The sequence below is a fragment of the Nicotiana tomentosiformis genome, chromosome 3 (genome assembly GCF_000390325.3).
Source record: "Nicotiana tomentosiformis chromosome 3, ASM39032v3, whole genome shotgun sequence".
Taxonomy (NCBI): Eukaryota; Viridiplantae; Streptophyta; class Magnoliopsida; order Solanales; family Solanaceae; genus Nicotiana; species Nicotiana tomentosiformis.
The window spans coordinates 79,783,125-79,793,742 of NC_090814.1; positions in this window are offsets into that span (position 1 = coordinate 79,783,125).

The following is a 10,618-nucleotide window of genomic DNA, read 5'->3' on the forward strand; positions in this document are numbered from 1 at the left end:
TTCGTCCTATTTTTCATTTTTGACGGATTTGAGCTCGGGAAGAGGCAATGTTTGGGAGAGTTTCAAGGAAAACAACGGGGTAAGTGTTCTTACTTCAATATTGGTTAAATTACCCGAATCCATGGTTTTGTTAACATTTAATTGGTGAATTAAGTTGGAAAATTGTGAAAACCCTCTTGGTTTAATTTGGAGATTTGAGGGTCGAGTTGATGTCGTATTTGAGTAAAATTTGTATGGTTGGAGTCATGGTTGAATGGGCATTCATATTTTGTAACTTTTGTCGGGTTCCGCAACTTGAACACCACGGGCGATCTTTTTAGTGTAATTTTGGATTTTGTGGAAAAATTAGTATTTTGATATGGAATTAATTCCTATAATTTGTGTTGACTGAACCAAATTAATTGTGGCTAGATTCGAGGCGTTTGGAGGCAAGTTCACTAGGCAAAGGCATACCGGAGTAAAGAATTACACGGTTTGAGATAAGTAACATTTCTAAACTTGATTTTGAGCGTATGAATCCCCTAATTTGGTATGATATGAATTGTTTGAAGGTGACACACACGATAGGTGACGAACATGTAGACGTACACCAGAGAAATTGTGTCTTGAATAAATCCTGTGAAGTTGTAAAATTAATAAATCATGTTATTATCTGAACATTATCTATGTGTTAGAGAAATTGAGTGGAGGCTCCTATTAAAGATCGTGTTTAGGCTACGTGCCAATATTTTGGGACCCATGGGGTCGTGTTGCTATACACACCCCCAGTGAGCGCGGTTGATTTATAGCGCTTGGGCTGTAGGAGCCCCTCCAGAGTTTGTACACACCCTTAGTGAGCGTAGATGATCATATATATTTGGGATGGACTTCCCATGGCATGAACTTACCTTACTTACTGCTTATATATATATTTGGGATGGATTTTCCAGGGCATAAACTTGCCTTACTTATTTATATTGTAATGAATTTACCTGGACATGGATCTTGTCCGTATCATTTGCATTTGGGGATAAATTACCCCAGGGCTGGATTGGCTTTATACGGTACTGAATGACTGACTGTCAGTTGATGTGTATATATATACGGGTTGGAACACCCCGGGCTGGACTGACCATAAACTGTACCGAGTGACCGAATAATTGGTGACTAGTATCTACAGGAGGTCTTGCTACTGAGATGTCATATTCCTCAAATCATGCAGTATTGATCTATTTCACTTGTACTGAGTTTAACTATTGAGCTTGAAAGCATGCCTACATTTATGTACCATTATTTTTACTGGACTGTACCTGCGGAGCTCGTCATTTCTTTCAGCCCAGAGGTTAGTCTTATTACTTATTGAGTTAGCTGTACTCATATTACACTCTGCACCTCGTGTGCAGATCTAGGTGCTTCCGGATACGGATACTGTTAGATTTCAGAGTACGATCAGTGGAGACTATCAAGGTAGCTGCTTGGCGTCTGCTGACCTTGTCTCTCTTTCCTGTTCAATTATTGTACTATTTTATACTTTCGAATAGTGGTTTTTATCGGTCAGACATTGAATTCATATTAGATGCTCATGTACTTAGTGACAACGGGTTTTGGGAGTGTGATATTTGAAATTGTGAGTTTCTTCCGCTGAATTTAAGTATTTTGTTCTCAAACTTAAAAGATATGGTGGTTTATTTAGATTGTTGGCTTGCCTAGAATTGAGATAGGTGCCATCACGACAGGTGAGATTTTTGGGTGGTGACAGGTGCCTCTTTGAGGTCTTATGAATTTGAATTTAGATTACTCGAGTATGTCAATCATCGACGGTAGTCCCCGATTGTATGAGGTATATTTGCACTTGGCCCTTGAGCCATTTCTCACAAAATCATAAGTATGGATCTTGTATAGTAGAAAAGTTTCTTTGAGACACAAGATGTTTGATATAGAAAGAATGCTTCTTTGTATAATTTATACATGCATACATGTTTTTCCATCGGGGTGACGCCCCCCAATATTCGAGGTTGATTGTAAAGAAGACTTGGATACTATTGAATTTTCCTCAGGTAGCACATAATTGTTGCCTCGTTAAAAACCTCGTCGGAAAAACCAACTTGGGACAAAAACCGATCTAAGGGAAAAAGAGTGCAACGCGCGCTTTAAAACCTGAGGTCTCGATGTATTCGATCGAACACCTGCAGTGAGTTAGTGTCGAATATATAAATGAATAAAGGGGATAAAGTCATACCATAGTAATAATATCATTTGAGAAACGATATGTTCCAATTATTTGGCAGTTGTTCGCTGTCCATCGTGCCGAGCTTATAAGATCCCTTTCTGACGATGTCGAGGACTTGGTAGGGTCCTTCCCAATTTGGGCCGAGCTTTCCTTCATTAGGATCTCGAGTGTTGATAGTGACTTTCCTTAGGACTAAGTCCCCGACTATGAAGTGGTGAAGGTTGGTTCTCCTATTGTAGTATCTTTCGATTCGTTTCTTTTGTGCAGCCATTCAAACGAGTGCGGCTTCTCGCTTTTCATCCAATAATTCAAGGCTAGTATTCATAGCCTCGTGATTTGACTCTTCTGTTGTATATCGAAACCTGGCACTGGGTTCCCCGACTTTGATTGGAATCAAGGCTTCGGAGCCATACACTAAGGAGAACGGGGTTGCCCCCGTACTGGACTTTGATATTGTTCGATATGCCCAAAGGACTTCGGGTAGAATTTCTCTCCATTTCCCCTTAGCATTGTTCAACCTTTTCTTTAGGTTTTGAATGATAGTCTTGTTCGTCGATTCGGCCTGTATATTCCCACTAGGGTGATACGACGTTGATAATATCCTTTTTATTTTGTGGTCTTTGAGGAATTTTGCCACTTTGCTGCTGGTAAATTATTTTCCATTGTCACACACTATTTCGGCGGGTATCCCAAATCGACATACGACGTGATCCTAGATAAAGTCTATAACCTCTTTCTCTCTCACTTTCTCGAACTCCTATGCTTCAACCCATTTAGAGAAATAGTCAGTCATAAATAAAATGAACTTAGCTTTACTTGGGCCCGATGGCAGAGGACCGACGATATCCATTTCCCATTTCATGAATAGCCATGGGGATAGGACTGAATGAAGTTGTTCTCCGGGCTGATGGATCATCGGTGCAAACCTTTGACATTTATCCCATTTTCGACTAAAATCCTTAGTGTCTTTTTCCATGCTATCCCAGTAGTATCGTGCTCTAATGAATTTGTGAATCAGTTATTCGGAGCCAGAGTGGTTCCCACAAGTGCCTTAGTGGATCTCTCGTAAAACATAATCAGTGTCTTCTGGTCCTAAGCATACTGCCAATGGTCCATCGAATGTCCTTCTGTATAATGTTCCATCTTCAGCCAATGTGAATCGAGCAGCTTTGGTTCGTAGGGCCCTCGACTCTTTAGGGTCCGATGAGAGCTTTCTTTTCTTCAAGTATTCAATATATTTATTCCTTCAATCCTAGGTTAAGCTTGTAGAGGTTATCTCGGCATGACCTTCCTCAATCACGGATCTCGAGAGTTGAACGATAGCCCCCGAGCTGATCTCATTTTCCTCGACCGATGACCCCAAATTTGCAAGTGCATCGGCCTCACTATTTTGTTCTCGAGGTACATGTTGTAAAGTCCATTCTTTTAAAAGGTGCAAAGTTACCTGTAGTTTGTCCAAATACCTTTGCATTCTATCCTCTCGAACTTCGAAGGTTTTGTTTACTTGGTTCACCACCGGTAAAGAGTCACACTTGGCTTCAATGAGTTCTGCTCCCAAGCGTTTAGCTAGTTTGAGACCTGCAATCATGGCCTCGTACTCGGCCTCATTGTTAGTCAATCTAGAAGTTTTGATAGATTGCCTAATAGTGCTACCCGTGGGCGGCTTCAAAATGATGCCTAGCCCGGACCCCTTCCTATTCGAAGCACCGTCTGTGAAGAGGGTCCATACCCCCCGATGATGTACCCGATTTTAACAAGAGTTCCTTTTCAACTTCGGCTATGAGGGTTGGTGTGAAATCGGCCACGAAGTCTGCTAAAATTTGAGACTTTATGGCTATCCGGGGTTGATATTTGATATCGTACCCACTGAGTTCGACGCCCATTTGGCCAATCGGCCCAATAGTTCGGGCTTGTGCAAAATATTATGAAGTGGGTATGTGGTCAATACACATATGGGGTGACATTGAAAGTATGGTCTTAACTTTCAAAGAGGTGCTTATCAGTGCAAGTGCCAATTTCTCCAAGTGTGGATATCTAGTTTGTGCTTCTCCTAAGGTTCGACTTACATAATAAACGGGAAATTGGGTACCTTGCTCTTCTCGAACTAGGACACCACTTACCGCGATTTTCGATACTACCAAGTACAAGTAAAGTTTCTCATCTACCTTTGGAGTGTGAAGCAGTGGTAGGCTCGATAGGTATCACTTCAATTCCTCTAATGCCTGTTGGCATTCCGGGGTCCAGGCGAAATCATTCTTCACTTTTAGTAGAGAGAAAAATCTGTGGCTTCGATCTGACGACCTCGAAATGAATCGGCCTAAGGCAGCTATCCGTCCAGTTAGCCTCTGCACGGCTTTTACATTATCCACGACGGTGATGTCTTCGATGGCCTTGATTTTATCGGGGTTGATCTCGATCCCCCAATTCGACACCATGAAGCCAAGGAACTTGCTCGAATCGACCCCGAAAGCATATTTCTCGGGGTTGAGCTTCATGTTGTATTAACTTAACTAGCATGTCATCAATATAAACTTCCATTGATGTACCTATTTGTTCTTCGAACGTTTTATTTACTAGGCATTGGTAAGTAGCTCATGCATTTTTTAGCCCGAAGGGCATTACATTATAACAGTATGTTCCGTACTTGGTGATAAATGAAGTCTTTTCTCGGTCCTCCTGGTTCATTTGGATTTGATTGTACCCGGAATAGGCATCGAGAAAAGTAAGGATCTCGTGGCCGGCCGTGTCATCGATCATGCAATCGATGTTAGGCAGCAAAAAAAATCTTTAGGGCACCCCTTGTTTAAATCCTTATAATCTACACATTCTAAGTTTGTTCCCTTTCTTAGGGACTACAACTACATTGGCTAAACATTCGGGATATTTCACCTCCCGAATGGACCCTATTTTGAGAAGTTTAGTTACCTCGTCCTTTATGAATGTGTGCTTTACCTCGGACTGGGGTCTTCTCTTTTGCTTCACCGATTTGAACCTAGGGTCAAGGCTTAGCCTATGCGTCATTATTTCCGGTGGGATCCCTGTCATGTCTAAATGGGACCAAACAAAACAATCTATGTTATCAATAAGAAATTGAATAAGCTTATTCCTGAGTTCGGGGGTTAATCCTATTCCCAGGTTTACCTTTTGCTCGGGCAGGTACTCGATTAATACAACCTGTTCCAGCTCTTCGACCGTTGATTTGGTGGCGTCAGAATCTTCGGGAACAATAAAAGTCCAAGGGGTCAAAAAATCCTCCTCTTCTTCTTCTTCTTCTTCTTCTACTATCTCCTGCTTCCCCAATTCGGTCGAGGCTGGTGGCTGTGATTGCTATTTGACTTCATGTTTACCTTTGATGCTCAACCTTTCCGAGGTTGATAGTGTCGATATCGGTGTTACCTCATCTACCACAAACATTTCCTTTGCAGTATGCTGCTCCCCGTATACTATTTTTACACCGTCTGACATCGGGAATTTCATCATTTGGTGGAAAGTCGAAGGGACCACCCTCATATTGTGGATCCAAGGCCTTTCGAGCAGGGTATTGTATCTCATGTCGCCCTCGATTACGTGGAACTTGGTATCTTGAATGGTTCTAGCCACGTTCACCGGTAGAATAATCTCCCCTTTAGTTGTTTCACTGGCTATATTGAAACCGTTTAAGACCCGAGCTGCGGGTACGATTTGATTTTGTAGGCCGAGCTACTCTACGACCCTTGATCGAATGATATTCGCCAAGCTACCTGGATCCACTAAAACACGCTTAACTTGAACTTTATTCAATAAGATGGAAATTATCAGAGCGTCGTTGTGGGGCTAAGAAATGCCTTCTGTTTCTTCGTTGTTGAATGATAAAGTGCCTTCGGGCACATAATCTCGGGTTCGATTTTCCCTAGTGATTGATACCTTAGTGCGTTTGAATATGGGTCCCTGTGGAATATCTACCCCACCGACGATCATATGAATGACATGTTGGGGTTCCTCCTATTCATTTTTCCTGTTGGCGTCCCTTTCTCCGAAATGATTCTTGGTTGGATCGCTGAGGAACTCTCGAAGGTGGCCCTCATTGAATAGACGGGCTACCTCCACCCTTAATTACCTGCAATCCTCGGTCTTGTGGCCATGCGTGCCATGATACTTGCACATCAAATTTGGGTTTCTTTGGGAAGGATCAGTTTGTATGGGTCTAGGCCACCTAGTATTTCTGATCCTTCCGATTGCCGATACAATGCCCGATGCATCGATGCTAAAGTTATATTCCGATAACCGAGGTGCCTCTGTGGGATCGGCATACTTGTCAAAACCACTTTTGCTCATAAGTCCCCGAGAATTCTATCCTCGATCACTTCTTCAATCATTCTGGGCGGAATTGCGTCCTGAACCATTATTCTTTCGATCTGTGGTATATGGTTGATATCAGTCTCTGTTCAACATTGGCTCCCTGTCGACGTCCCTCTGGTTTTTAACTGCCGACCTGTTTGGATGTACTGAAATGGAAGGGGCTCCTAATTGGTCATCCTCGACCCTGATCTTCGATTGATATCGATTATGCACCTCTGCGCAAGTTACAGCTGGATACTCGATCAAATATTTTTTTCAACTGACGTGATGCTATTGAACTCCGCTCGTTCAACCCTTGGGTGAATGCTTGAACGGCCCAATCATCTGTGATCGGTGGCAACTCCATGTGTTCCATTTGAAATCGGGACACGAACTCCCTCAGCATTTCATTATCCCTTTGTCTTACCTTGAAAAGGTCTGATTTTCTTGTTGCGACCTTTATGGCCCAGGCATGTGCCTTTACGAAAGAATCTGCTAACATGGCAAATGAGTCGATGGAATTTGGTGGCAGGTTGTGATAGCAAATCATTGCTCCCTTCGAAAGGGTCTCTCTGAATTGTTTCAACAGCACAGATTCGATTTCATCATCTTCTAAATCGTTACCCTTGATGGCGCATGTATATGAAGTAACATGCTCGTTGGGATCGGTGGTCCCATTATACTTGGGTATGTCTGGCATACAAAACTTCTTTGGAATAGGCTTCAGAGCCGCACTTGGAGGAAACGGCTTTTGTACAAACTTCTTCGAATCCTTCCCTTTCAAGATTGGCGGTGCCCCCGGTATCTGATCAAGTCGAGAGTTGTATGTCTCCACTTTTTTATCGTTGGCTTCGTTCTCTTCTCCCATGATTCAATTCTTTTAGTGAGCTCCTCGAGCATTTTCATTACCGTAGGATCAGTCCCCGATTCGTTACCATTCGACCTTTCCGGTACTGGCTCGGTACGGCGGGTAGTTTCCGGCTCGACCCTATTCGGAGCTCTATGTTGATTTTGTAACTGAGAAATAGCAGCTTGTTGAGCTTGAAGCATCTCAAATATCACTTGGAGACTAACTCCTTCATCTCCCCTGCCCTGTGTTCCTTGGTGTCACGACCCCAAATTCCCTCCGTAGGAGGTCGTGATGGCACCTAGTCCCTAAGACTAGGTAAGCCTATCAATGCGGAATAATAATAGATATATGAAATAAATAAACAACAATTCAAATAATTACAACTCCCAAAACCGGGTAGAAATAAGTCACAAGCTTCTAAAAATTTATTCTCTATATCTCTATTTATCAAAGTCTAAAGCAAATAAGGAAGACAACATAGTAAGATAGAAGGGGACTCCGCAGTCTGCGGACGCTGGCAGATATACCTCGAAGTCTCCTCGTATAACTAGTTTACTATTGCTTGGTCTGATAAGATTTACCTAGATCTGCACAAAAAGATGTGCAGAAGCGTAGTATGAGTACACGACAACAGTACCCAGTAAGTGCCACGTCTACCCTCGGTAGAGTAGTGACAAGGTTAGGTCAGGCCCTACTGGAAAATAAATAATAACATGGTAAAATATTTTACAATATAATAAGATAAAATGACAATGAAAATGAATCAAGTAGTATGTCATTATTTAATTACACAAAATAATGGCAATTAATACCTTGTGGAAGCAAAACAGAATTCTTTTCAACTTTAAGAAAATCACAACAATAATCAAAGGCAACTGCGGCCATAAATCAATATCCACAAGGGCACTCCCGAGGTACCGCCTCGTAGTCCCAAATCATAAATAAATTCACAATATCTCATTTTCTTATATCACCGCGGGAGCCTTCACAATTTATTTTAAAGAAAATATTTTTCCCGAAATAGAATCCCGCGTTTTAACCATCCTTATCACACCTCATGACTTCTAGTAGTTTCCCCTACTAGCCACGTGTATCAAGCCACCCTTATCTCACCGCATGCGTTTCAACACCCAAATCTTATACCACCGCATGCGTATCAATATCACAATATATCACAATTTGCACCTCAAGTGCCTAATATTTCAATTTGCCAAAATAATTTAACAATAATATTTTTTCATAATAAAGAGCTCACGGCTCATGCAAAATAATTCATGATAATATTTTTCCATAATAAAGAGTTCACGGCTCCATCACAATTAGTACGAAAATCCCACAAAATATTCAGCAAATATAATAATTCACAAATTTACTACCTTGTTTTAATTATCAAATTTTTAAATGTAAAATACTTCATTTTTAATAATATTTGAATTTAAAGAAATTCCACATTTAATTAATACACAGAATAAAAGAAACCAAGTTTCAGCTAACAGGTAAAAACAATTAGTAGGAGAAGGTCAAGCAAATTTAAAGTATATAAATCAAATCAATAATGGAGAATATAACAAGATTTAATAATTTAATTAATATGCAACAGTGATCTACACAATTTAAAAATATAATCTTTCACATTTAGCTCGTGTACACACTCGTCACCTCGTGTACAAGACTTTCAACACATTCCAATACCAATCCTAGGGGAAATTTCCCCCACACAAGGTTAGACAAGGCACTTACCTCGACTTGCTCCAATTTAACCAAGTAGTATGCCTTTTCCTCGACTTTCCAACTCTGATCGACTCGTACCTAGTCATAGTTAATTCGATATAGTCAACAAAAATTATAGAATCAATTCCATAAGAAAATACTACATTTTTCAATAAAACTCCGAAATTAATTCAAAAATCACTCGTGGGACCACATATCGGAATTCGACGAAAGTTACAATATATGAACGCCCATTTAACCACGAATCTAACCATACCAAAATGACCAAATTTCGATAACAATTCGACCCTCAAATCCTCAAATCTATCCAAGAGAGTTTTCAAAGATTTCCAACTTAAATCACAAATTAACTGATAAAAACAGTTATGGATTTGGGTAATCTAACCAAAATTGAGTTAAGAACACTTACCCCGATATTTTCTCTGAAAATCTCCCAAAAGGCGCCTCAATCCGAGCTCCAAATTGTTAAAAATGGAAAATGGGACGAAGTCCCATTTTTAGAACTTAAACTCTCTGCCCATGCTTTTACTCTTCGCGATCGCGAACATCCACACGCGATCGCGAAGCACAAATTTCCACTGCCCAAATTAACTCTACGCGATCGCGTATATCTTCACGCGATCGCAAAGCACAGAGTTTCCAGCTCTATGCGATCGCATAGAGCAAACGCGTGACCTCCACTCCTGCTCCATTACTCTACGGAACGCGACCGTCTTCACGCGTCCGCGAGTCACAAGGTCTCAAAGCTACGCGATCGCATCCCGCTTCATGCGATCGCGAAGCACAAAACATAGTAGCCTTAATTAACCTTACGCGATCGCAAATAATGCCACGCGATCGCGATGCATAGACTAGCCCAAGCTACGCGATCGCGGTTGACCTCACGCGATCGCGAAGAACAAAATTAACACTGCCTCAACTAAGCCTACGCGATAGCATCCCAATCTTCGTGATCGCGTCCCAATCTTCGAGATCACAAAGAAGGTTTTAAAATACCAGAAATCAGCAGCTACCAGCAGTGCCAAAATGAAGGAAAATACTTCGAATACCATCCGAAATACGCCCGAGCCCCACGGGACCTCAACCAAATATACCAACAAGTCCTAAAACATCATACAGACTTAGTCGAGTCTTCAAATCACATCCAACAACTCTAAAAATATGAATCACACATAGATTCAAGCCTAATGAACTTTGAAACTTTCAATTTCTACAAATGACACCGGAACCTATAAAATCAAGTCCGATTGACCTCAAAATTTGCGCACAAGTCATAAATGACATAACGGAGCTATGAAAATTTTCAGAACTAGATTCTGAACCCAATATCAAAAAGTCAACTCCCGGTCAAACATTCAAACTTAAATTCCTATTTTAGCCATTTCAAGCCTAATTTAATTACGGACTTCCAATTAAAATTTCGAACACGTTCCTAAGTCCAAAATTACCATACGGAGCTGTTGGAATCATCAAAATTCTATTCTAGGTCGTTTTCTCAAAATGCTGACCGA